Source organism: Pogona vitticeps, chromosome 1 (genome assembly GCF_051106095.1).
Source record: "Pogona vitticeps strain Pit_001003342236 chromosome 1, PviZW2.1, whole genome shotgun sequence".
In the NCBI taxonomy this organism is placed as follows: domain Eukaryota; kingdom Metazoa; phylum Chordata; class Lepidosauria; order Squamata; family Agamidae; genus Pogona; species Pogona vitticeps.
The window spans coordinates 130,837,979-130,865,086 of record NC_135783.1 but is presented as its reverse complement, the minus strand read 5'-3'; the positions used below and the strand labels follow the sequence as shown (position 1 = coordinate 130,865,086).

General features: G+C 41.2%; 1 protein-coding gene across 38 annotated transcripts in view; it reads left to right on the top strand.

Moving 5' to 3' along the window:
* Positions 1 to 27,108, top strand: part of MYT1L (myelin transcription factor 1 like) — a 416,618-nt gene that overhangs the window by 7,482 nt on the left and 382,028 nt on the right. For 9 of the 38 annotated variants that reach the window (XM_078389024.1, XM_078389082.1, XM_078389061.1 and 6 more), the window contains exon 1: positions 3,678 to 4,561. The exons of 4 other annotated variants lie outside the window; for them this stretch is intronic. The gene's annotated coding sequence lies outside the window, so the exon portion shown is untranslated. Of the gene's footprint in view, positions 1 to 128; positions 396 to 1,080; positions 1,217 to 3,677; positions 4,562 to 7,306; positions 7,604 to 27,108 lie in introns of those variants that run through there. 25 more of the 38 variants (XM_078389077.1, XM_078389056.1, XM_078389069.1 and 22 more) reach the window with 10 other exon arrangements.

The window sequence follows — 27,108 nt, the reverse complement described above, 5'->3', positions numbered from 1 at the left end:
CAAATATGCTGAGCTCACGATTTTAGAAGAGGACCAGGAATATTCCTCTGAGCCAGCCTTCACTGAGGATGAGTAGCAATAGCAGAGTTTGGTACTCTGGAAACAGTGACAAACGTAGATTGCCTCTTGAATCAGTGCAGGGCGCCTCCCCTTCAGTATCAGAGAGGCGCTTCTCCCTCTGGGATTAGGTTCTAGACCAGAGGAAGTGTAACTGTCAGTGAAAAGTCTGCTTCAGGAAACTCCTGATTTTAGAAAACACCGAGCGTGAACCTGTCAGGTGAAGGGCTGTCTCCCGCCTGACTGCTATGCATATTTTCTTGAGTGGAAGTCCTGCTGGTGTTGGTGATGATGATGACTTCCCAACAAGTGATGTGCAGTTAGGAAGTCAGCGCCAGGTAATCTGGGCGGGCATGACTTTCGAGCTGGCACGCCGAGGGCTGGGATCTAAGCCTCTCCGAGGTCCCCGGCGGGTTAACCCAAGCCCTTCTCCCGGGGCTCCGGGTGCTTTAGGCTTGGGCGCCCCGCAAAGGAGCCCCGAGGGCCGGAGACAAGAGGGAAGCGAATGCAGGGGGCGGAGGGCGGGGGGCGGGCGGGCAGGAGGGGGTCGGTAGCTAAAATCCTCGCGCTGCCCCGGGAAACACACCTCGGCGCCCTGCCTTTCGCCCAAACCAACCCAGAGAGGAGGACTAGGATTGATGCTGCTGTGGGCGCGCTCTGTAGCAGCAACGCCCGCGCGCGCGCCCATCCATCCATCCACACACACACACAGACAGAGAGAGAGAGTTAGACACGCGCGCGCGCGCACACACGAACAGTTGGCAGGATTTGTCAGCAAAGTTTGCCCTCAGCGTGGCTGTGGAGCTGTCGGGAGAGCCCAGGAGGGAAGCGAAGGGCGGGCCAGGCTCCAGCAGCCAGCCAGGCTTTTGCTGCCTGTCTCTGCCTGCCTGCCTACCTTCCCCTCAGACTGCAGTGCGAGCTGGGAAGGGAATTGCCCGCCACTCTCCTCCGTGGCCGTGGCGTCTCTCTCCCTCCCACCCTTCCCTCCCTCGCTCTCTTTCCCTCCCTCTCTCCCTCTCCCTCTCTCTCTGTGGGCTCCTCTCGGCGCGCGTCCGGCAGCCCCGAGAGCGGGATTACTTTTGGCGGGCTGGAAGGCGGTGCGCCGCGCGCGACTCCCCGCTCCGGGGTCATCCCCGCCGTCGGTGGCGCGGCGAGAGCGGTCAGTATTGTTTGTCTCCTTTCGCGAAGGCGGCTGCAGCTGGACGGCGTTGGCGGGGCGAGGGGAGGGGAGAGGAGGGCGCGCGGGCGGGCGCGTGCTCTCGCTCGCTCGCTCGCTCTGGGGAGGTTGTGTGTGCGTGGTGTGTGGTGCTTGGGGGATGCTGAAGGGGGTGCCTGGGAGGATAACGGGTCTGGGAGTGAGGGGAGGCTCGGAAGCGTGTTGGGGAGTCTGAGGTGTGTGTGTGTGTGTGTGTGTGTACGTATGTGTGTTGTGTTGTGTTGGTGAGAACTCTCAGCGAGGGGGTGCGCGCGCAGGCGCGCGCCAATGGCTTTGGGGGTGGTGGTGATGGGGAGAGGCTGAGCGTGCATTGTGTGTGACAGAAAGAGCGTGTGTGTTGCTAGAGAGAATGATGCGTTTCTGTCTGGGAGAAAAAGGATAAATATCGAGGGCTTTTGACGATACTCTGTTTAATGTGTGGCTTAGACGCGAGTGTTTAAGAGAAGGGGTTCCGTGTACTGTGCTCTGACAGAGACAATACTAGCTGTGCGTGAGAAGTGTTGTGTGAGAGAAGAACTGCGAAGTGTATATGCGAGGCAGGGTGAGTGAGGGGGGTTCCCTGTGTGAGGCAGAACCTGTGAGGGCACTTGGCTAATGTTGTGCTCCTACATGTGGGATAAAACACAGTGGCGCCCTATATGCAAGAACTGTAGTGGAGTGAAGGGGTGTGGGGAGAGGTTAAACTAGACGGAGGGTACCACTACACTCCTTTGATCTGCAGCCTGTGTTCCATGTGAAATCGCAGTCAGTGCTCACACAGGGGCTGCGGATTGATTCGAGAGTTCAGTTTTCGCACTTGCTGTGATGCATTTCATATTCCGGCCCACAGCCCCACTTCTTTCTTCCACTGATCCTGCCTCTGCTGATCCTTGTCTGGGGAGCTCGCAGGACATGAATGCAGAAAATAATAATACCAATCATAATAGGACAGGATTATCTAGTGCTAATCTCTTATACATAAAAAAAATGTTTAAAAATTAAAATTCAGAGGATGATGGGGAGAGGAAAGAATGTGGGGGCAAGTTCCCCTGGTCCTGAACATCACACTCCAACTGCCTACGTCACTGAAACACCACCTACAGACACACCCCCTGTCCTTACAAGAACATATCACAACTAACCAGATGGGGAAAAGCCTGTTCCGAATTGTTCCAGCTTGAAAAATTTAGAAGCCCCCTGCAGCACTGAGGGGGGGCATTTTGGGGCCAAAAAGGGCTGGACTGGTTCAAATCCACTTTTGCATAATTTGGTCAAGGAAAAAAAATACTTTAAATTAACCCATTTTATAAGCAGAGCAAACCCTGCAGTATTTGACCATGTAGTTGGCAGCCTAAGATATATAGTCATATTTTTTTAGCTTTCATTAATTAGAGACTCCTTTTTCAAAGGTTTTATATAAAAATAAGGGAAAAGGTAGCTTTGCCCACTATGTGAGGCTGTCCCTCCCCCCCCCCTTTTTAAATGGATTTAGCAGTTTTGTGTTAAGGTTGCTGCAGTTGTGCATTCAGCTTGTTTTTGAATTAGAATTTGGAAAAAGTTGTATTTTAAAAAGCTCTACCCCTTATTCAAGCAAGAGCAGTCAATTTATCTTGCCCTTTTTGCATAGGGACACAGTCCCAACACTCAGAGCACTGCAAGAGGAGAGGGTTGTATTTCAAGCAAAAACAAAGCAGGCAGGCAAGAAAATAAAGTGGGGGGTGGAAGGAAGTGCCTTTCTTTCCATCTGATTCTGAATATTGGATAAGACAGGTTTCCAACATATGTGTTCTGTGTTTGAAAGGAATTAATTCAGAAGTGTGTCTGAATGAAGATGACTTATAACAGACCTCTAACGGTCTGAAGAAAAAGGTACTGCAGGAACAACATATGTTTACTACTAAAATTTGAGGAAAAGGTTCTAACAGCCTTTTGCACACCAGGCCTCACTGAAATGTTCTCTGACTGAAACAAAAGTGTGATTACTAAACTCTAGGAGAGACTGACAGTTGCTTTTGTTGTTGGTTTTTTCGGCTATGCAGTCCCGACATCTTTCCTTTGCCAAAGGTTTGGTTCTCTGCCCCCACCTCTTTTTCCTCTTCTAAGACAGATATGGTTAGCTGTTAACTGAAATGAGGTTAGAGACGCACTTGGAGTTAACACTACAGATGCTGCATGATTATTTGATTATTAACCTGAGGTTGCTGAATTTAATTCTTCTTTAAAAGAAACATGTCAAAATGCTAGCGAGCTTGCTGGTTTCTTGGCACTATATTCATAAGTGCCTGCTTTTACCATAGCACCAGCCATAGAAGAGACACAGCTTTAAACACATACGGTACATCACTTACTGGGTTGCTTTTACTAGCTTGAGTGGTATTTGTCATTCCCATCTATTCCATTAAATACAGCATTGCACATGATACCCATTCTGTTCCTCTAGAGATATAGGGGCCTGTGGGTAACAATGTAGGCAGCATACAGTATGCATTCCGAATCATGCCTGACTTTACTGCAAACCCAATAAACAGGCTATTATGCGTTGTTGTTATAATCTAGAAGTGGGTGTAAAGGAGGAGGAACCCTGCCTAGCTCAGAGCTGAGGCTGAAACAGGTAGGCTCAATTTTTTTTGGGGGGGGGGGAGAAATGGATATGTTTTGTATTCCATAATGGAAACCAGAAAGGCAGGGGAAGTCAGCAGTATGCTACTGATGTTATTCTGCTGCAGTAATGTGGTCTCTAAGGGAACCTGTGCTTGATGCATATACTACACAGCTAGGCTTTTCTGTAACCCACCGCCTCTCGCTACTGCTGCTGCTTTCAAATGGAGGCTACTGCTGATCCAGCAGGCAGAGTGCTGTACACATGCATGTCTCTCCCCATCGTGCTTAGTAGTGTCGACTGATTCATTCCTTGCCATCAACTTAAGGTCCAATGTGTCTGACAACATTATAACTTTTATCTCTGTGGCAAAATAATTAGCATTCAGAGGAGGAGCAGTTCTCATCGCTTGTACCTCAGAAATTGCACTGAGTGAAGATGTACACTGGAAAAAGTTGAGTGGATGAAAGGTGAACAAACGTTGGGCATCTGGAAGCTATGCAAGAGTTTTTGTTGTGGCTACTGTGAAGCCGGTTTGTCACTTTTTCTGGGCGAATCTCTTGAGATGGAAAGCAGAGTGGCTGGAGCTGAAATGATAGCTTGACAGTCTGGCCTACTTGAAAGTGAAGCATTGGATTGCATGCATAGATAATTCATTTGGACTACTTTGTTTTGCAATTCTTCAGCTTTCTACTTGATCCTGAATTCAGGTAAGGATGCACCTCTATTCTGACTACCGTCTAGGAGCACATTCATTTGCTCGGAAAGTGAAATGTTTGAGTTGTTTCTGGAGGAGCAGACCTAAGATGTGTATTTTTGCTTTTCCTTTAGACGCTTTAGATTGCATGTGTTGGGAGAAAAATTCCGGCATATGAAGACCCTTAATTTTATTCTTAGATCAAACAAAAGTTTAGTAGATTTGCTTTCTGAAATTCATAGCAGCCAATTACTAAACATTTTTGCAAAAAGAGAAGTCTGATACTGATAGTGTTATAAATGTTTTGTCAGTTAAAAAGTCAAAATGGGGACTAATTCTTTGTGACATGTATTTGTAGAAATAGTAAGATTATATATCTATATTGAGAGAGAGAGTGAAAGATATACAGTATGTGTTTAATAACTCATTGATGCAGTGAATGCAAAGGCTGAAGTATTGTTTTTGTACTGCTGAAAGATTTTCTATGTCGAAAAGTATAACAGATATAGGAAAATCAAACCAGCTGAAATGGTTATGTAGACACTAAGAGGTTTTCTTGCTGTTACTCCAAACTCTTCTACAATAATTTGAATATAATTTAGTTTTCTAGTAAGCCAGTAAGTGACTTACATGTTCATTATATAATGGGTAGCTGAATATACCTTCCTTGTTTTTATAATCTAGAAATAATTTTATCTTATAATAGTTTCCAATCTTAGAAATTCAGATTTTCACTTTAACTCACCTTTTTTTAAAAACCAAAAACAAGCAGATCTAGTTGTAATGCTGGAATTAAATTTTAAAAAAATCTTTAATTGTTTCTATTTAGTTCTCTCAGCGCTTGAAATCAAATAGTCCTTGTTTTTGCTTTAATTTTAAAGAACAACACCTCATTTTGTTCTCTCTGGGAAAAATGTATATTCAGAAAAAGGTACTATTCTTATAATTTTTTGGCTTTTTGTATTTGTGTCATAGTTTCAATTAATAAAATTCTAAGCATAAGGACAAAGTACAGGAAAAGAAAGAAAGAAAGAAAGAATAAATGTTCCAGACAAAGAATTAGAAGCAGAATGTTAACTCTTAATATCAAAGAGCTCACAGTTACTTCAGCTCATTGTTCAAGTTTTGAATGCTCTTTTTAAAACTTGTTTGTTATGGTGTTGATAAATTACATTATGCATATGCATTATCTTTTTTTAAGAAACAGACTGAACTTATAATGAAAGACAAAATGAAATCTAGATGAAGAAAAAGAAAATGCTGTGAAATTATAAGTTAATAGCTTTTAAAATGACAAAGGTCTAGGAAAAAACTGAGTCATATTAATGAGTTTAAACAAAGAAAAAGACAAAATGGCTCGAAATTAAAACCAGAATAGATTTTGATATGCAACTAAAAGCACTACTTTAGTTTTATATTTATGCTTTAGGTTCCCTGAGTATGTATTATTCAATGTTAGATTGCAGTCTTAGAAGCAGCTTGCAGAATAGTTTGCTCCTTGCCAGCTACAGTGGTTCCTTTGTGTTTGAGTGTACTGTCCGAGTACATTCCTTGAATTAGGCTTAGGCTGTACACTAAAGTTATTAATTTACTGTATGACTTTCTAATTTTATGATGATGAAGCATTCATCTTTCTTATCTGATTTCACTACTTTTATTTCTCATATACTATAATGTATATTAAAGATTAGCATTTGTTCCATTTAAAAGACACTAGTTTGCCTTAAAAAAAAAAGATACAAACACTCATGGTTTCTTCTAAAAATTCTGAGGAAAAGTTGCAAGTTGAATTCAGCAAGTGATTTTCTGACTATTATGAAGTGATGTCATGCAGTGATAACTATTGTTACACTTTATTAATAAACAGTTTTATATTTTGGAAAGAATTTAAACATACATGCAGTAATTAGGCTTAAACTTCTTCACACAATGATAGTTCGAAATATGACTGTTGTTTCAGATGTCCTATACTTCTGAATCACATTTAATAACTAATCTCAGTTCTCAGAATAGCATATGTATCAAGCAGAATAACTATCAATGCTGTCATTTAGCTTTTGCCATAATCTTTCAACAAAACTTTTGTGTTTTGATTTCATTTTCTTGTCCTTACTTTGATGGAAGCATAGGGAAGGTCTTGAAGGGATATTAGAACTTCTGCACAAAAAAGAGCATCAGACTGATAAATTGTTGATTGGGACAGAGTCTGTGCATTCCCAATTCTCCCAGAGGTCAATAAAGAACAAAATACTCTCAAGTATCATGTAGGATATGGGTACATATTATTCTCTCCCATTAGAATTTAACTTGCATCCTTTTATTAAAACCAACACGATAATTTTAAGTACAATTTCAGAGTTATAGACTGAAAGAAAAATAGAAGGCAAATATTTTGTGTCATGGAAAAATCAGTGGGTCATCGAAGTAATATGCTTATTTATAAATCCACTGCTTATGAAGTGGATGGTAAAGTTTAATACAGTTGTTTAGAAGAACCTGCAAACACACATTTGCCATGTAACTATCCTAGCCAGCTTGGTGGTGAAATAATCAAGGCTGCAGGGCACCCCATAGAGAGCCATCAAATCAAGTCTAGTATGGAACAGTCTGGTAAATTGTGAACATACAGAAATCAATGTTGCATCTGCCAGTAGGCCCTTCAGTTCCCCGAAACTCCCACGTGTCTAATGAGTCTGGGCAATTGGTTTCAGACACCAGTTTCCTTCAGGATAAATTTAATACATCTTGAGGGTCAGGCATAAGCAAATTGATTATAGCTCTGCACCAGTCAGACCTATAAACATCTGTAAGACTGCAAATTTTAAAGCCATTCAGCATTAGGGGCTGCTATTTTCAAAGCCTGTCCCTTTCATGCCAGCATGACATACCTTGTGCCTGTATGGTGCTCTTGGATTCCTAAGGTGATGGGAAAGGGAGTATAGAAATATACTAGTACTGTATATTCATCTGGTAGTGACCCAGCCGTGTAGAAGTCAAGGAGTGTGGATTGTGTTTTTCACCGCTAGCTGCTGTTGGCATGAGAGGGCTGTGAAAGGTAAGCAAAGTGCTGTTATAAAAAATACTTGTATATTTTTTTAGTCAATTTTTTTTGTTTTGTATTTTTAAAACAGAGCAAAGTTAGATGAAACATTTTTTTTACTTCAGTGTCTATATATACTGCTTATAATTAGTACACTCTTATTAGTTGAACTTCAGACATGGATTCTTCACGGCTGGTGATTGTTCTAGAATTGGACATACTAGCTTCTTATTTCCATTTTAGACCTTCTGACACCACAGGTTTTCTAGGCTTGATTGTCATTTTGACTGTAATGATGCAGAATGCCTTGAATGGTCAGGTTGATAGATTACCAAAAGTTTTGAGGACTGGGCCCAAGAAACTGTACAGCAGCTGTCCTTCATCCTTTACTTGTTGAGATACTGGGAGAATACTTGTTGTCTGATACATGCTGAGTAAGGAGCCAACTAGTTTCCAAGCAAAATTTTGTCATCTTCCATTTCTAGTGAGGACTGAAGAATATTACCAAGGGAATAAAATTTTATGCCTAATTTTAGTGTTCTTCTGCTTAATGTGCTGTGAATAAGTACCACGTTACAGCATTTAACTCTGTCCATCTCTGTCACTTCTTGAACATTTTCTGTCTTCAGATAAAATAAACCCAAAGTAGGGAGCCAGGGCACCTAAGATTTGTTGTTTGAAGAAATTATGGAGAGTTATTTTTCTTTTGAATCCCGGCTCAAATTTAATACTGGATGGGATGTGATTTCTGATGCTATCTCATTCATAACAATTCTGCCATGCTTGATAGATCACAGTTGGAAAAAATCTGTGTTTTTGAGGGACTGGCAGATCTGAGGTGACAATGAAAAAGGATACATCTAAGATAAATACTGTTCAAACCATCCTGAAGAAGGAATCACAAGGTGTCAGTACTTCCAAAGCATATTGAAGACAATGGCCGTGCCACGATGAACCAAGGGTCTGGTATGCTTTTATAACAGCATAGTTGTGGGAAAGCCTCTTGTCTTATGAGTGTATACTAACAGAAAGGGAAGCCTGCTTTATCCTGACTCGTGTGTGCCTTTTGTCTCTGATATAAATAACAGTGGTGCTATGCAGACAAATAAATGGGTCAGGAAAATTTCCCATTGTAGCCAGCTGAAAAGAGAGGTGAATATTTGTGTTTATGTATGGGAGACAGATTGTTGTGTACTCTTACGGCAGAAGCAGGGGATTCAAATAACCCTTTCTGAGAATGTGGCTGATATGATACAGGCAGCATACCATGACTTCTTGACTATCACAGTGACTAGTAGTATGAGATATATCTGTCATATATTGTCCGATCAATGTAAGACCTAAGTAAGATTGCTGTTTCCTACCTCTGCTCATATTTAAAATCCATAATTTAAAAGTTTCTAAATTGATTGTTTATTGAACAATCGTCACATACAAACATAACTTATTTGTGCAAAGGCTCCTACTGTACCATTGTTTCTTTCTCAGTTTAATGCAGGGGTAATTCAGGACTGCAGGATCTGCTTTATTTTCCTCTAGAAGTTTGGAATCTAGCAACCAAAGCAACATGCAAAATGTACTTCAGAGAAACAGGTGTAGACAAAGAATTCAGGAATAAATTGCTCAGTTTAAAAGCTCATCTTTTTTTAAACCTAAACCCCCACCCATCTCCCTTTCCATGTTCTTTTTTGCAACCTAGTTTAGAAGACTAAAGGTTTTCAGTTGTTTCTGCTGCTTGACAATTGTGGGTCAGAAAACCCTTGCTGATCTGTTGTAAACACCAGGGACCAATGTATGCTTCAGTTGTTTCCTTGTCATTATAATGCCTGGCTTATTTGTGTGGTACAATACAAGTCCAAAACTATTACTCTTGTGCTATTTCTATTTTTAGATCCTAGCATTTCTTCTGATTATTTTTATGTTTTTTGTAGGCCAGAATCCCATGGTGTAATATTTGCTGGACCCCACTGTTTTCCCAAGAACTAACAACCTAATATTTCCCCATGCCTCCTATATATTGTAAAATCATGGTGGGGGAATCCTGGAGCAAATTTTTTGGCACCACGTAAGACTGCAACAGAAGAGGAAGGGAGTATCCATTGCTGGATACCAAAGAATGCTATCAGATCTTGGGATTTACGTCTTAAAAGTTTAAATGTTGCTGTGTGCCAACCTTGCTGTTCTGTAACCTATCCTTGTGGTCTTTACCTCCCATAATTTGTTTACCTTTCTTCTCGCCTTTATTTTTTTGGGAAAGAAGTAGTGGATGTCCTTTCCATTTACTGACCTCAAACAAGGGGATGCCATCAGCTACTCACTTTGTTTTTAAATCACCAGTGCAAACTTATAGGACTTTATAGCTAACAATAATACATATTCCCTCCTTAAAAGAACTATATGGTTGAAATGTACCTCTGAGGTCCACATGCCCAACCAGCAGGAGATTTGAGTGGCCTCTGAATGACACCCCCCCTTCTTTTATTTATCTCTGCCTCACAGAGCGAAGTGGAAAGTGAAATCAAAGCTACTTCTCCATGCCCCCTTACCTCCTTTGAAAAAAAAAGTTTGCAGCAACTCTTAGTGTTTTACTTAAGTAGGCCCATCTGGATCAGTGGAAACTAGTGGACTCACTAAATCCCTACTCACTCAATAGGCCTACTTTAGTGCAACTTGCTTCACTAAGTAACAGGATTTTAGTCTGTATGCATTATTTTTCTTGTTGCCTTAAGCTACCTGGGTGTCCTTTGTACTGCGGGTGACCCTGACCTAAATCCAATGTTCTTCTGGCACTAAAGCAGCAGTGCAACAGACCATTTACCTGTGTTCTTCTCTGCAGTCCTTGGAGGCCCTCAGCTACACCTGATTTCCTAGAGTTGTGCATCTATGTGTATAGGTGGCTGCACTGGGAAATTGAAATTGTCCTTTAAGTTTTTGCTAGTTTCTGCTGTTCTACCCATGGAAGCCCCTTCATGGATTGTTGCCTTGTCGTGGCGAGGGGGCTTGAGTAACTCAGAGAAGCTATGGGCTATGCCGTGCAGGGCCACCCAAGACGGACAGGTCATAGTGGAGAGTTCTGACTAAACGCAATCCACCTGGGGTAGGAACCGGCAATTCCACTCCAGTATCTTTGCCAAGAATGCCCCATGATCAGAAACAAAAGGCTAAAAGATATGACGCTGGAAGATGGGACCCTCAGGTCAAAAGGCGTCCAACATGCTACTGAGGAAGAGCGGAGGACAACTACAAGTAGCTCCAGAGCTGATGAAGTGGATGGGCCAAAGCCAAAAGGACGCTCAGCTGTGGACGTGCCTGGAAGTGAAAGGAAAGTCCGATGCTGGAAAGAAAAATACTGCATAGGAACCTGGAATGTAAGATCTATGAACCTTGGGAAGCTGGAGGTGGTCAAACAGGAGATGGCAAGAATAAACATCGACATTCTGGGCATCAGTGAACTAAAATGGATGGGAATGGGTGATTTCAACTCAGATGATTATCATGTCTACTATTGTGGGCAAGAATCCCGTAGAAGGAATGGAGTAGCCCTCATAGTCAACAAAAGAGTGGGAAAAGCCGTAATGGGATATAATCTCAAAAATGATAGAATGATGTCAATACGTATCCAAGGCAGACCTTTCAACATCACAATAATCCAAGTTTATGCACCAACCTCCATTGCTGAGGAGACTGAAATTGAACAATTTTATGAAGATTTACAACACCTTCTAGAACTGACACCGAAGAAGGATGTTCTTCTCATTCTGGGGGACTGGAATGCTAAGGTAGGGAGTCAAGAGATAAAAGGAACAACAGGGAAGTTTGGCCTTGGAGTTCAAAACGAAGCAGGGCAAAGGCTAATAGAGTTTTGTCAAGAGAATAAGCTGGTCATCACAAACACCCTTTTCCAACAACACAAGAGGCGACTCTACACATGGAAATCACCAGATGGGCAATATCGAAATCAGATTGACTATATTCTCTGCAGCCAAAGATGGAGAAGCTCTATACAGTCAGCAAAAACAAGACCTGGAGCTGATTGTGGCTCTGATCATCAGCTTCTCATAGCAAAATTCAAGCTTAAACTGAAGAGAGTAGGAAAAACCACTGGGCCACTCAGGTATAATCTAAACCAAATCCCTTATGAATACACAGTAGAAGTGAAGAACAGATTTAAGGAACTAGATTTGGTGGACAGAGTGCCTGAAGAACTTTGGATAGAGGCTCGTAACATTGTACAGGAGGCAGCCACAAAAACCATCCAAAAGAAAAGGAAATGCAAGAAAGCAAAGTGGCTGTCCAACGAGGCCTTACAAATAGCAGAAAAGAGAAGGGAAACAAAATGCAGGGGAGATAGGGAAAGTTACAGAAAATTGAATGCAGACTTCCAAAGAATAGCAAGGAGAGACAAGAGGGCCTTCTTAAATGAACAATGCAAAGAAATAGAGGAAAATAACAGAAAAGGAAAAACCAGAGATCTGTTCAGGAAAATTGGAGATATTAGAGGAAAATTTTGTGCAAAGATGGACATGATAAAAGACAAAAATGGAAGGGACCTCACAGAAGCAGAAAACATCAAGAAGAGGTGGCAAGAATACACAGAGGAATTATATCAGAAAGTTTTGGATATCCCGGACAACCCAGACAATATAGTTGCTGACCTAGAGCCAGACATCCTGGAGAGTGAGGTCAAGTGGGCCTTGGAAAGCCTGGCTAACAACAAGGCCAGTGGAGGTGATGGCATTCCAGTTGAACTATTTAAAATCTTAAAGGATGATGCTGTTAAGGTGCTACATTCAATATGCCAACAAGTTTGGAAAACTCAACAGTGGCCAGAGGACTGGAAAAGATCAGTCTACATCCCAATACCAAAGAAAGGCAGTGCCAAAGAATGCTCCAACTACCATACAATTGCGCTCATCTCACACGCCAGCAAGGTTATGCTCAAAATCCTGCAAGGTAGGCTGCAGCAGTATGTGGACCGAGAACTCCCAGAAGTACAAGCTGGATTCCGAAGAGGCAGAGGAACTCGAGACCAAATTGCCAACATGCGCTGGATTATGGAGAAAGCCAGAGAGTTCCAGAAAAACATCTACTTCTGCTTCATTGACTATGCAAAAGCCTTTGACTGTGTGGACCACAGCAAACTATGGCAAGTCCTAAAAGAAATGGGCGTGCCTGACCACCTTATCCATCTCCTGAGAAACCTATATGTGGGACAGGAAGCAACAGTTAGAACTGGATATGGAACAACGGATTGGTTCAAAATTGGGAAAGGAGTACGACAAGGCTGTATATTGTCACCCTGCTTATTTAACTTATATGCAGAATACATCATGCGGAAGGCTGGACTGGAGGAATCCCAAACTGGAATTAAGATTGCAGGAAGAAATATCAACAACCTCCGATATGCAGATGATACCACTCTGATGGCGGAAAGTGAGGGGGAACTAAAGAACCTTGTAATGAGGGTGAAAGACGAGAGTGCAAAAAACGGTCTGAAACTCAACATCAAAAAAACTAAGTTCATGGCCACTGGTCCCATCACCTCCTGGGAAATAGAAGGGGAAGATATGGAGGCAGTGACAGATTTTACTTTCTTGGGCTCCATGATCACTGCAGATGGAGACAGCAGCCCCGAAATTAAAAGACGCCTGCTTCTTGGGAGGAAAGCAGTGACAAACCTTGACAGCATCTTAAAAAGCAGAGACATCACCTTGCCAACAAAAGTCCGAATAGTCAAAGCTATGGTTTTTCCTGTAGTGTTGTATGGAAGTGAGAGCTGGACCATAAAGAAAGCTGACCGCCGAAGAATTGATGCCTTTGAATTGTGGTGCTGGAGGAGACTCTTGAGAGTTCCCTGGACTGCAAAGAGAACAAACCTATCAATTCTAAAGGAAATCAACCCCAAGTGCTCATTGGAAGGACAGATCCTGAAGCTGAGGCTCCAGTACTTTGGCCATCTCATGAGAAGAGAAGACTCCTTGGAAAAGACTTTGATGTTGGGAAAGTGTGAAGGCAAGAGGAGAAGGGGACGACCGAGGATGAGATGGTTGGACAGTGTCATCGAAGCAACCAACATGAATTTGACACAACTCTGGGAGGCGGTGGAGGATAGGAGGGCCTGGCGTGCTCTGGTCCATGGGGTCGCGAAGAGTCGGACACGACTAAACGACTGAACAAACAAACCCATGGAAGCCAAGCACCAGATCACATAATTTCAGTGAGCCTGTATCATGATAATCTATCAAATTAGAAGCCAGGACACCTAGGTTCAAATTCTCACTTGACCAGAGAAATCTACTGGACAGTTGGAATGGTAAACCACTTCTTGAACATTTCTTATAACTATGTTGCCATAAGTCAGAAGTGACTAGACAGCACATAACAACCAAAATGCTACATTTGCAAAATAGGAAAGCAGAGCTACTTTCCAAGATGACCTGAGAAAGAGGTACAATGGATTTTGGATTGATATGCCCATGTATATGGAAAAAAACTTTAGTGGTGGTGGTGGTGGAGATGAAGAGAGTGTGATCTACATTTTATGAAGTTGCTTTGTATAAAATATTTTACCTCATCCATGTAAATGCTAGTGTGCATGCATTTAAACAGTGTAAAACAACAAGGACGATTATGAAGCTGTAAGGCTTACAACCCTCTCACTTTTATGGCAATGCAGGCAGTACAAAGCAAAGTAGGTGAATTCCAGCTATGAGACCATTCAAACCCATCTGTTTTCTTCAGCATTACAACAGAAGAATAAGTGAGGAACCATATTAGATGAGAAATATTAGGGGTGTACTATCTGGGTTTCTGTTTTTACTACAAACACCAGACTTCTCACTTCTGAGAGGTCCACCTACCATACCCACACCTGGTAAGTCTCCTCATCTGGAGAAAGGCCAGGCTAGAAAGCTTCTTGGCCTAGCACAGGCCAAATTTCGGTCTAGCTTTCTGTAAGAAAAATAAGTTGTCCTGGGCCTTGCTACCTGGCCTTTCTTCAGGTAAGCACATTTTCAAAAGGAGAATGCTGGTGTTTTTTTTAAGGCACATGCCTAAGAGTCATATTTAGTTCAGCATATTGTGTGCTGTTGTGTGGTCTTTTTTTTTTTTAATACTGTAAACATGGCAGATATTTGATTGTACTTGTCAGTGTATGCCCATGACATACAGTGGGTTTTTTCCAAGGAGAAAGGCGGGATAAATAAATAAATAAATAGTTGTGTCTTGCATACAAAAGGGGTCTGAATCTATTTTCTGAACTTCCCTGATTTAATGGAAACAAGAACAGTTCTTAGTATCAACAATCTGTTTGCCAGCATGTTCTACGATTCTTGAATATCATAAAGTTTACAATTTGCATAGCCTCCACATTGAAGACATACTTTTCTCCAACTTTTATCTATTTAGCAGTGAAAGACAGATAATTTATTTGCATTTACAATATTCTACTAAGCCATCTATGCTTTAGATAGGTTGAAAAACAATTATTTTCTCTCGGGATAACTGCACACATGGAACAAGCCAAGAAACATTCTCATTTTTCCCCTCCAGAGACGAGTTACTTTACCTGTTTACAACTTAGAAAGAGTCACTAATGATCAAAACAGTAATAGGTTGAAAGCTCTTGCTGGCTGTCAATAATGTTATTTGTTTCCTTTTTTAAAATGCATCAAATTTTGTAAGTTTTGATAGAAAACAGGATTTGATTATATGGTTGTAAAATACAGAAATAAAATCAACTGCAATATAACTGTGAAGATTCTCAGTCATCCAGGTATGGTTATCTGGAAGTTAAGTCATGGCAACTAGACTTCTTTCTTGTTAGGTTGAAACGTTTTGTTACTCATCCAAGTAACTTCTTCAGTCTGAGGAGAGTTGGTAGGAGATCTCTGATCTATCTTCCACATGGTTTCACTTCCCCCTGGTCTGAATAGGCTGGTTAGAAGGACAAAGGAGGGGGTGGGTGGGTGAGGAATAATTCCACATCTGCAGTCTTTCTCCACCCATTGTCATGTGTTGTTGATGGCTGTTAGCAGTGGTCTTTCTGGTGTGTGCAGTCCTTATCTTTCTGGGGACAGATGAAAGGGCAGCATGATAAATATGAGACAGATTGTATCTAAGGCCTCCACCCCGTTGGGTGAGGAATTTTCTGTATGTACATGTATGGCTTTCCAAAACCACCTTTTGGATTGAGAAGATAGGTAGTGTGGGAGGCCATACATGTGCATATAGTACTTCTAATGAGCCTATTCAGACCAGGGGGAAGTGAAATCAATGTGGAAGATATATCAGGGATCCCCTACCAACTCTCCTCAGACTGCAGAAACTACTTGGATGGGTAGCAAAACGTTTCAGCCTAACAAGAAAGAAGTCCAGTTGCCATGGCTCGACTTCCAAAAAAAATCAACTGCAGTTTGCTGGACAGAAAAGACTCTTAATTAGTGAACTGGATTTTTTTTCTTCTTGGTAGCAGACTTCTTGACTATCTGTCATGCCCATGGACTGCATCTGAATTGTGGACAGAATGTTCACTAATAACATTAAAAATTACGTATGCAGATTGAGAGCACTTGATTGCAAGGCTGCACTTAAAAATGAACTGTCTTAGGGCATGCTTTGTTTACCCAGACTTTCCCCAAATGTTCAGGGCAGATATGGAAATTAACACACTCTGATTTTAATAGTGCTTAATGCTGTCTTAATTATAACCAATCTGTTGCTTAACCCAGCACCCTAAAAACAAGTCATGTATTATAAACTGCTTACGGTACTCTAGAGAAGATGATTACAGTCCGGAAATCTTTAGGTGTATGGTGTATGTACAGTTTCTATAGCGGGCTGTGTGTGACAGTATTCATGTGTCCTTTCTTCTGAAGTTTAGCAAATGGAAAGGGAGCTTTCCATCCATGTGAGAACAGAATGGGCTCCAGTTTTGACAGCTGTCTCTTAAGTATGCTAGGGCTATGCTATTATGCAAATCCAACATTTCCGGGCCAACACCCATTACTTTTGGTACACACTCTTTACTGTGGTGCAAATATAAAGATAAATGTTTTCATTTTCTACCCTACTCTTGCAGAACCTAGAAAAATAGTATATTCAGTGGCATTTTTATTTCTTTGGAGCAACTGGGTTTATATATATTTCCATTATTTTTACTTTAAGGACTTTTCAGGACCCAAACCAACAAAGGCTATTTCAACTATGTCCATAACAAATACAGTAAAACACACCATATTATAACTGTAACCAATTAAAAATTATCCTCAGACATGATCAGCTAAAAAGAACATAAAACAACAAAAACATCTGCCTAATAACCAATCAAAAATTCCAGAATGAAACAAGAGCAATAATTAAAGCAAGCCCCAAACTGACTCCAAACACCTGTTCTGGGATTAATAGGTAGAAACAGGAGGTAGACTTGTGTGTTACCTGCATACTGATAACCCTACAGCTCACACCATGCTCCTGGGTGACTTTGCCCAGGGGTTTTATATACAAAAACACAAGGCAGAGGAAGAAATCCTGAAATATCTAAAGACCACAATGTGAGAAAGAGGTCCTATAGTGCTATTGACTGAGTTGCTTTTCCTCCCCAGAATCTATACCCATGCACAAGTCTTCCACCAGAAGGACCACACCTGTCTCCATTCTGTCACCACTAGCATTGAAAGCCAAACTTGTAATGGATCCAGAATAAGCAGCATAATCCTAAATGGGCTTGACCTTGAGATTCTTCCCTCTCAAATCATGGATAACAAGAGAACAATTGTTCAAGGCCATACTATTCAGATTTCTTCTTTTGCGCCAGAAACATGAAGTCAAGCAAAAGGATTCAAAATATCTAGTTTTTCAAAGCAATCTGTGACCTTACTGTCTGTAGTCAGGCCCTTGCACTATGAAAACAAATGACAAAAAAAGTGCAGATTATTTAAACATGGAGACAGCAGCTCTAGTGAATTACAAGAGTAGGCCCACTGAATCAGTGGAATTTAAGGAGGCGTTGACTCGCCAAATCCCCACTTATTCAATGAGCCTACTCTAGTTGTGATTTACTGCTAGACTGTATCTTCTGTATTAATGCATATAAAATATTTGCATATGGATGCAGCTATTATAATATTTTTAAAAAACCGAAAGCATCAGTGGAATTAGACCTTCATTAGTACCAACCAAAACAGCACAAATCATTAGTCAGCAAGTTTTGTAGGATTCTTCTCCAGGCTGAATGCTTTGATAAACATATTGAAAAACATGAGGAACATCTGAGAACATATTAGAAAATTGCAGCCCGGTGTGGGCCATAGGAGTTTTATAAAGGTATGAACTATAATTTGAGAATTGAAGCACAGAAAAGCCATTAATGGTATCTGATATTGTATGCATGAGATGGGATCAGGGTATATGTATGGGAAAGGGCCCATGTTACAGGTTTCTGCTCCTTGCCGCATAATGCTTGTGATCTCTGCCTCTGAAGTCCAAGCAGTAAGCTTGATATTTGGGAGCTATTAACAGTTTCAGTCATATCTTCTAAGCCTTTCACATGCCTATACAATGCTAATAATAATAACATGCCAAGTCAATTCTAAGTTACAGAGTTTCTGGGGTCACTGGAAAGGGTCACAGGGTATGAGGTAATAATAAATCTTGGAACTGGAAAGCTGGAAGAGACCCTATGGATCATCGAGTCCTGCCCTTGTCAAGGAAGCACAGTAGGGAATTGAACTCCCAACCACTGGCTCCTCAGCTGGAGACATGAACCATTGATCTAGCTCAGTGGTGTCGAACTGTGGCCCTCCAGATGTTCTTGGCCTTCAACTCCCAGAAATCCTGGCCAGCAGAGATGGTGGTGAAGGCTTCTGGGAGTTGAAGTCCAAGAACATCTGGAGGGCTTCTAGCTACTGTACTCTGAAACAGCTTACTGTAGCCTTCTTCTGGGGACACTGTAGAACCATGTAGCTTGCCCAAGGCCACACAAGCTGGCAGTGGGGAAATGAATTCCCAACCTATGGTTCTGCAGCCAGATGCTTCCTCTTTTTCTGTACAAAGGATTGGATCCAGACTCCTCTTATAGCCCTAAGTACCATCTCACATATTGTTCCAAAGGACCACCCAACTATCAGGAATGGATTTTCAATGGCATATCAAGCAGCAGCAGGAGGGAGAATTGGGTAAAGTTATCCAGTTTATGGAGATCTGGACCCATCCCTTATTTTCCAAAATGGAGAATATTACAACTAGCATTGCTAAACTGAATATATGAAGAAGAAAATAACTACAGAATTGACTTAACATTATAAGGAGGACAGGGATGATATGCATTAGGGTTGCCATATGATTGGTTTAGTTGCCCCTTTGTTTTAAGGGTGCTACCCAATGCACCTTTAAAACCTGGATTCCAGTCTTTCATTAAGAAAAATAGTAAGTCTCTAGCATCTATAGAACTAGAGGTACAAAGCAAAATGTGGAATCAAATGCCTTGACGTACTGTTCAGGAGAAACAAGCCCTTCCATGTGAAAAGCCAAGGAGGGAAGCCACCCACTAATTCATAGGTAAATATTGCCGTATTGTAAACATGTACTTTTGCATACAAGTGAAAACTGTTTACAGAAATCTCTTTGCAGTGATAGATTTTAGACTGTAGATTTTGCTAGTTACTTTTGTTGTTGTTACTGAGTTTATGATTGATGTGAATCTTATGTTTCTCAAAAGAGGTTTTGACAGTAGCTGAAACTGAGTACTGTAGTAAGTGGCAATTACAGTAAGCCCATTGAATTAGTGTGGATTAGTGGGCCTTCTCTAGTAGTTTTCAGCCAAGGACAAGGGATCTGCAGCCAGGAGTCTCCTTTTCTACATGTGTCTTGGTATGGATCCTTGAAGTGCTTAATCAGATATAAAGGTAAAGATAAAGGTTCCCCTTGACATTTTTAGTCCAGTCGTGTCTGACTCTAGGGGGCGGTGCTCATCCCGTTTTTCAAGCCGTAGAACCAGCGCTCGTCCGAAGACAGTTTCCGTTGTCACGTGGCCAGCGTGACTAGGGAGCGCCGTTTTACCTTCCCACCGAGATGGTACCTATTTATCTACTCGCATTTACTGTACAAGCTTTCGAACTGCTAGGCTGGCAAGGAGCTGGGACAAAGTGACAGGAGCTCACTCCATTGTGTGGATTCGATCTTACGACTGCTGGTCTTCTGACCCTGCAGCACAGGCTTCTGTGGTTTAGCCCACAGAAGATTAGCTTAGTTACTCTTCTCGCTGAGGAATCCTGAATGGTTAGTGTATGTATTCAAGATCTGTTGTGAATCTCAATACTAATATAACATAGCAGTGGAGCAAAACCACAAGTAAAGGAGTGGAAGTTTAGGAAGCAAGCGGCATGCTGGATTGGCATTTGTTTTTGTGTGCAGTGCTTCTGAGTATGAAAAGTCAATTGCAATGGTACATCTCACATACTGTACTTTGAAAACCCTACTGGAGTCACCACAGGTTGGGAGCAGCTTGACAGCACATCACAATAAAGCATTATTTTAGGAAACTTCACTCATTCCATAAGAGAAAATATTTTGTCTGAGTTTTTTCTCCCTCTGCCTTCCCCAAATTTTCTAGTTTTGCCACTGGAATATTTGAAAATATATCCTTCAGAATATCAGGAAAATTGATATTAATTTCATTTCCCCCCAAAATATCAGAAAAAAATGTTCTGGTCTCAGTGAGTTTTCACATCTCTAGGTAGGAGTCTGCACAGAACAGGCAACACATCCTATTTTGCCACTTATTTTCTTTGTGATGCAAGTGCTGAAGACAGCCTTGCTTTAAACCTTGATTTTGTCTTCTATATTGCATTCACCATTACTAATGAAACAGGTGTGTGCCAGCAATTTTCCCTTGTAGTATAGTATCTCAAGTTTGCATTCTTCGTATACACTTCTCATGGAGGCCTTACAAGTCAATCTGTTCTCTCTCTTCTGATATATTCTGGCAACTGACTTTTTTTGTCAGTGGAGCGTGTCTCTGACGGTGGTTTCTGCCTACATTAGCGACGGAGGCTGATGACCCTTCATGCTCTTTTACAGTTCCTTCAGCCATCAAGGAAAGGGGAGGGATTCATGGCAGGCTGCCATTACTGTTGTGAAATAGCAAGGTTTCAGCTTCTCAGACTGGTGACATTCACTCACACTGTTCATCTGGAGGTGTTTTCTTGTACTCAGTGCCGCATCATGGTTGGTCAGAGAAGCAATGGGGGTTGATTGCAGGACTTGCTTATAAAACAAATGTATAAAACACAGCACTTTATCGTTTTCCTGGCTCTAGTTACTTTTGTAACCTTCCATGAAAAGAGAAACCATTGAGGCTTGCAGTCTTGGGTCTCCTTTACCATGCCCAGTGTGTGCAACTCTTTCGTTATTTTAATGCAGTCAAGGTGCCAGGACTTGATACATCTCACTAATACAAATTATCAAAGGTCTGTAGATCTGTGGCTCTGGGCTGCATCTTATAGTCCAAAAAGCAGAAGTCTGAACATGTCTACAAATAATGATCTTGCATATAGAAAGGCAAGGGGGAAATGCTTTTGGGTATATCTTTTGAAACAAGTAGCACCAGGCTAGTTTACGCGGAATATGAAGAATTCACAATCACTGAACGATGCTTCTATAGCTGAGTGAAATATGTATTACATAAATATTCAGATACTATGAGTTTGGGTCCAATCTGGAATGGGCACATCATCTCTAAAAAAGGATTCCCATAGAACACATCAGATCTTTGCCCACACTTCTCCCCAGTTCACCTCCTTTCATGTACATACACAGGCATTAACATCATGAGAAACAATAGGTACAGTAGTCGTTCATCTTGGCAATTTTACATGATGGTCGTGCACTAGTCTCTTTTGGACAGTGCTATGTTTAACCAGCATTCTATCTGCTCTGCCTTCCACAGTATTTCATTGGGTAAAATCCTGTTGTTGTTACTTCGTGTGGTATAACCTGAATCAGGTACCAGAGATGTTTAACTTGCTAATTAAGTTAATTAAAAAGTAGTTAAAAGCTTCCCATGCTCAGTGAGGTGTAGTGAATAGAATGACGGACTAGGACTCCGGAGACCAGGGTTTCAGTCCTCACTTGGCCATGGAAAATCACTGGGGAACTGGTAAAACTACTTAAATATCTCACTTACCTTGGAAGCCCTATAAGGGTTGTTATAAGTTTCCACTTGATAGCACATAATTTCATTCATTCGTTCGTTCGTTCGTTCGTTCGTTCGTTTGTTCGTTCCTATTAAAGGCTTTCCCCACCCCAACCTTCCAAGGCTCCCAAAGGCTTCCCTGGGGCAAAAGGGAGCCCTGGAACCTAACACAAAGGGGCGGGGGTAGAAAGCTTTTAAATTAAATACTTTTGGCTCTGGATTTGGGTTAACACCAGCACCCAGTTAAGTAACTGGATTCTGTCCATGGTTCCGAACTCTTTCCTACATTCCAAGAAAGTTAATGCAAGCAAACAAAAGTCAGTGGTGACCCTTTTCAGATGTTAAAGACTTCCCTCACATTTCAAGATCCCTGTAGGCTCCCCCAGGAGATCTCTAAGGAGCCTTGGCTCCTGGGAAGGAAGAAATTGGAAACTTTTAATTAGTGGTAAAAGGCTGTGGCTTGCCCACATGGAGCTGTGCCAACAGGATTTTATCTAGCCTATCATTTATGGAGAGATACATATGCATATAAATAGCAAATTTTAGTGATAGCAAATTTATATTTTAGTGGACTAATAAAAGTGTCACCTTACCCACCCTTTGCTTTTAGAAGCAAGAACTTGTTTGCAAACACTGATAAAAACACCCTGAGCCCTTGTGTTATGGTATGTTAAACACACATAAATGACAGAACTATGGTGGATACAAGAATAAAATAGAATTTCCCTTTGCTGTTCTAATCTCAACACATTTACTAGGGGATGAGCGCCAACTTTGTGGTAGAAAAGGATTATTTATTTTTAAACTTTTAAAAATAAAATTAATAAAATAGCTACGTGTGTCTGGAAGATCGTCCCTGACTGCCCAGTTTTTTCAATAATAAGTAAATAAGGATGTTGCCCGTAGTAGTAACAGGCTTGATGAGTGTTGGCGTGTCTCTGATGACCCAGATGCCAAGGTCAGAGGACTGTCATCCAGGAACGTCTGGGCTGCAGAACCCTGGATTTTAACTCCAGAGTCTATCTCTGGCCAACCCTGAGAGATGGGAAACCTTTAGTGGCTGTGGCAGATTGAATCAAGCCATATATAATCAATGTGTTTTGTTCTGTAAGCCATATTGCCTCAGTTCACCTCTACTATTTGAACCCAACATATATATTTTTGAAGAGCTGATAGGTGACATATTTCTGTTTACTAATTGCTGAAAAACACTATCTTTAATGTCTGAGAAACTGTCAGACTGGATCAGTTGTTCCTTAAAATATCTAACGAATATTAATTCCTTTAAAAATTATACATAGCTAGTACAGTGATTAAACCTATCAGTATAAACACATAGGTACTAATTAATTTAAAATTAGACTATATTGTTCTCTGGAGCAGCTATCTTCTTATGGAGATGTGAGAATTTATCATCTCCTATGTAAGATTTCTGCTGTTTTCACTGAGTGTATCTGACTAAGCATGTTTTGATGGAGTGAAATTAAACAGTCATATTTATAAAATGGCAAACACAAACTTCAGTCTGCATCTTTTTCATTCTGGAGTATAGCTTTAACTGATAACAGTTGCCAGATATTTTACAATTCAGATCGAGAATTTTGGAACAGAAATATGTTTGTGTAAAAATACCTACTGCCACTGTCAGTTCTTTATTGTTCAAAAAGAAGAAGAAGAAGAAGAAGAAGAAGAAGAAGAAGAAGAAGCTTATCTAAAATTCCACAGTCCATACTTGTCTCCCAATTGTTAGAAGAAATTTATGAAGAAAGCCCAAAAGTTGTGATTTTAAGTTGCCATGGGACTCGGATAGAACATACACATTTATTTCAGTGGCTTGGAATACCTCTAAAATATTGAGATGAGGCAAGGCTGTTGATTTGTTTTTAATACGCTGACATTCAGAAGGATTTACACAAATAGTTGTTATGTTTTTTATGTGCCATCAAGTTGGAACTGACTTTATTGTTGTTTAGTTGTTAAGTCGTGTCCGACTCTTCGTGACCCCATGGACCAGAGCACGCCAGGCCCTCCTGTCTTTCACTGCCTCCCAGAGTTGGGTTAAATGCATGTTGGTCACTTCAATGACACTGTCCAGCCATCTCATCCTCTGTCGCCCCCTTCTCCTTTTGCCTTCACATTTTCCCAACATCAGGGTCTTTTCCACGGAGACTTCTCTTCTCATGAGATGGCCAAAGTATTGGAGCCTCAGCTTCAGGATTTGTCCTTCCAGTGAGCACTCAGGGTTGATTTCCTTCAAAATGGATAGGTTTGTTCTCCTTGCAGTCCAGGGGACTCTCAAGAGTCTCCTCCAGCACCACAGTTCAAAAGCATCAATTCTTCGGCAGTCAGCCTTCTTCATGATATGACTTATAGTGACCCTAATAAGCTAAGCGAGATATTTAAGGTGCGATTTTACAGATTCTATTCCCCCATTGAGTTTTCTATGGCTGAATGGGAATTTGAACCCAGGCTTCCTGAGTTCTAATCCACTATATCTGCTACACCATACTGGGTATTTTGTACAATTAGTGATGGCTCTTATGTGTGTGTTTTAAAAACTCTTGGTGCGTTTGAAAACCCCTGAATATAAATTCAGGTAGAAAACATAACACACAGACTAACTGATCCATGGCATAGCTGGTAGCAAATGTGATAAGGTGCCCTTATGATTATCAAAGTTGCTCTTATTTGTACTCATGATTACTAAGTTCATAGGTGATGTTGGTTTACATGGGCAAGTGCCCGAGAAGATAGAAGACTGTTCATGTTTAAAGCATAATGCATTTTACAAATATTATGAAACTTTTTGAAAATGTAATTTTTGCAAAATACATTTTTTCCTTTATATTTGAATAATCAAGCAGCTTGTCTCTTTCTGTAGTCTAGCCATACACATATTGTTCTGGTTATGATGACGAGTTAAATTGCTAAATATAAAGAGACACAGCATTAAATGAGCAATGTAGGACATTAAATAGCACTGTTATATATACCCCACAAACAGAATGGCCATGATTTAGGCAAATATTCATTCAATAGAAATATAGTTATTAAGTAGAAGTACTCTGGATCTTTCTTAATTATTTATACTTTCTTTTCCATCAAAAAATCTATTCAATGTGTGAAATCCTTTTAAACTCCAAATTTAGTTTTGTAAACAGGAGCTCATCTTAAGTGGATGCTGTGGAAAGTAACTCCTCAGAGCATCTCAGTGAAAGCAAAGTAGTTATCATTGCTTTCATTTTTCATACAGGCAACATCATATATGAAAGATTTTGCACTCTAGACAGTATATTCTGATGTCTAATGAAAGGATATTTAGATTGATGCTGTTCTTTATATGTTGTATTGAATCTGAGTGTGCTTATTTCTGTGCAGATCAGCTACATCCTCTTGCAAATGAATAGCAGTCAAATGCCAAATTAGTTAATCTCTGGAAACTTGCGTCCACACACACCCCATGTATAATTAAAACAAGCTGTATTTGGAAGTGAAGATCTGTCAAGGATATTTCATTTTCAGTTCAGGCATAAATCAGAATAAGAGTTTTTCTTTATACTGTTATAGGTGGTTCATGACAAGGAGAAGGGGGGAATTTCCTCTAATTTGGGGTGAGGGGCCTTATCTCAATTCCATAAGCTGCCAGCAGGTACTGCATATCACATAATTTTCCAGCAATAAAGTGAAGATATACAAGAAAAAGCATGTGTGATCCATGCTTCTTCTTATTTAGTGCTTCTCCTGTGGTGTCTGAAGCACTGTGGATAGATCTCCCCACTCTGAGACCCTTCCCTAATTGGATAAGTAAACTACAAGTGCAGAGACAGGCAACTAGACATGTAAGATTGTAAATTGAAAACCTGTTTCTTAGCATAGGGAATCAAACTAGATTAGGCCCATTGAACTGTCGGAGGTTTGGTGGGTCAACGCCTCTGCGAGTTCCATTGATTATTTAGATCCATTTCAGTCTGGCATCAGACCTGGCTATGGGACAAAGACTGCTTTGGTCACCATGGTGGGGGTCCTGTGTCAGGAACCGGACCGAGAGTGAGGCCCTCCCTGTTAGTTCTCTCCACAGCTTTTCATACCATCAATCATGATATCCTTTTGAGCCATCTCTCTGTGATGGAATTTGGAGGCATTGTTTTATGGTGGCTCTGGTCCTTCCTGGAGGGGATAACTTGGGATTTGGTACTGGGGGGGGGCTCATGTTCCATGCCATCACCGTTGGCCTGTAGTGCCCCTCAAAGTTCTGTTTCATCCCCATGCTGTTAAAATCTACTTGAAATCGTTAGGACAGGATGGATGTTACCAGTATACAGATGACATCCAACTCTATCTCTTTTTTCCATCTAAATCAGAGGAAGCTGTTTTGGTTCTAGTTCCCTGTTTGGTATCAGCAATGGACTGGATGAGGGTGAATAAACTGAAAGTTAATCCAGACAAGAGCGAGGTGCTCGTGGTCAGCTGAAAGGCAGATCAGGGAATAGGGTTGCCACCTGTGCTAGATGGAGGAACAGATGGGCACAGGGAGCCTGAGAGGAAGAGAAGGATGCAGCTAGTCTGGTGCAGGATTGGAGGAGCGAAGACCTGTCCTTCGGCAAAAAATGAATCAGAGGCACAGACCCTCATAGATCTATATGATATTAATGTAGGATCATCTCCAAAACAATCTCAGTCATAGGCACCATCTTTGTCCACAGATTGGACAGTGGCTTCCCGATGATCCCATGTTAAAATCATGTGGATCTTTAAGGATCCATGCTTGGATCAGTGTTTTTGCATTTCATTTCTGTGGTGTATTCTGTGGGAACAAATGAGAACAGCTGGAGCCTTCTTAAAGGGACAGAAACAGCCAAGCTTTCTAAAAGGACATGCAGCTTTGCTAGCAGATCCTCTCTCTCCCTACCTCCCTCACTGCACCACAGCCACAGGTGCGAGTGGACAGTGTGAGGAAAGGGCAGAGAGGCACAGGGCAAAGCCTGAAAGGCAATGATTCTAAAAGCCAGTGTAGCCCCCCCCTCAACTGAGATACAGTGCAGTTTAAAAACAGATTATAAATTTCTCTAAGAGGAAATACACACCTACCCAAATACCATGTGACTGCCATGTGGTTTCTAAACCAATTCTATTTAGAATCGGGCTTATTGGGAGGCAAATGTGAATGTAAACAAGTACAGAAAGAACTGTGGTAACAATAACAAATTTAAAAAAACCCCACTAAGTTGTTGTGGGGTCCATAGATGAAAAACAAAATGCAGATTTAGGTAATAATCTTTTATTAGGACTATTATAATTTTGCTTAATCAGCACAAAGGTGGTTCAAGCT